The sequence below is a fragment of the Dioscorea cayenensis genome, chromosome 20 (genome assembly GCF_009730915.1).
Source record: "Dioscorea cayenensis subsp. rotundata cultivar TDr96_F1 chromosome 20, TDr96_F1_v2_PseudoChromosome.rev07_lg8_w22 25.fasta, whole genome shotgun sequence".
NCBI lineage: Eukaryota > Viridiplantae > Streptophyta > Magnoliopsida > Dioscoreales > Dioscoreaceae > Dioscorea > Dioscorea cayenensis.
The window spans coordinates 14,138,888-14,140,309 of NC_052490.1; the positions used below are offsets into that span (position 1 = coordinate 14,138,888).

The 1,422-nt window shown below is 33.9% G+C and overlaps 1 long non-coding RNA gene across 1 annotated transcript; it reads right to left on the reverse strand.

The window, feature by feature from the left end:
- Nucleotides 1-425: 425 nt before the first annotated feature.
- Nucleotides 426-1,081, reverse strand: LOC120251116. Its single transcript, XR_005533357.1, has 3 exons — nucleotides 1,060-1,081; nucleotides 717-784; nucleotides 426-459 (listed from the first exon to the last, which is right to left on the reverse strand). It is a non-coding gene; the product is annotated as an uncharacterized LOC120251116 (long non-coding RNA).
- Between the last annotated feature and the right edge of the window lie 341 nt (nucleotides 1,082-1,422).

Consider the following 1,422-nt stretch of genomic DNA (forward strand, 5'->3'; position numbering starts at 1 on the left):
GGAACCAAAAATAGCAGACATTTTGCAGATACAAATATTTTACACAATTTTCTATACATTTGGAAACTAGATTGGGAAGCACACCTTAACTATGTTGCTGCTACCTTAATGAACTTTGCAACAAAAGGCCACTTGTTTGAGATATTATTTGGATCAAAAGCGCCCAAGGTATGTGGGATTCTCCCACTCCTACAGAACCAATTCTTGGCAACATCAACCCCTTGTAATTCTGTAAGTGATGATGATCACGTAGAATTTATGAATAAAACAACCCAGAGGAAATATAATAGCAAGAATGGGACTAGAAATATTCATTTGAAAATCAACTAGTAGAATAACAATCTCAAAACATGGTGCTACAATATTTAATGTTAGATACAGAGACATCTATAAGGATACCAGCTGAGTGATTTTATGAGGAACAACTCCACCACATCCTCATTTTGTGCAAAGGTTAGACTGTAAATTCATAAGATAAGTTAATATATTTGCAGAAACAAATGAAAATGGACTTAAATATAATAAAAATATCCAAGATCTATAGTTAATGTACACAAATCATTTGTCTGCAAGTACATTAGACTAGAGCAAAATCTCATGATCATTTTGTTATGACCAAACACTTTAACCACAACCTAAGCAAAATTATAAAGAAAATCAGGCATATTATTGACACTAGATGTGGGAAGGAGAGGCAATGGTTAACAGCTACTCACCTGCAGGTACTGTATACAAGCGTGCCGCCAGCTTTTAACAATTTGAAACCATTGGTAAGAAGCTGCAACTGCAGGATCATGAGGCAAGAACGTCTTATAAGCCAATATGCTTTTCCAATTTACTGAGATCCACAAGTGACATGATATCAGACCAATATAAACTCAGCAATTACCGTTGCAATATACAGCGGAAATAACTTTCTCCAAAAGTGATAATAACTGGATTACTTTTAATTGGTTGTTCACCCTAAATTGATGGCCTTTTTTATCCATTACATTATTTCTCAAATGTTCATCTAAATTAAGGCATCTGTTTTGATTACTAGTAAAGATTATTGGTTACCTGAAGGTGCATCAAGCTGTTGAGTTCTTTTAACGTCCTAGAACTTCGATGGTCGAGAGTTTTCCATCCCCAATGCTCAAACTTCTGAATATTGTGATTGATCCATCATGAGTACACTCTGCGTCTAAGAACCTATAAAGTTCCCAGCAATGAACATATTGAATTCCATAAACATAGGCTAGTTCTGGTAAAGATAACTAAAAACTTAAGGTTCAGCTAACAGATTTAAGTCATGAATCAATATTGGTATTTTTAAAGCAAGTAAATATGTGGTATCAAGAACTTAATAAACAAACTGTTCAGAATCAGTATCAGAGATACATTCTGCTAATGTCAAAACATAAAAGATTCAAAAAACTTACA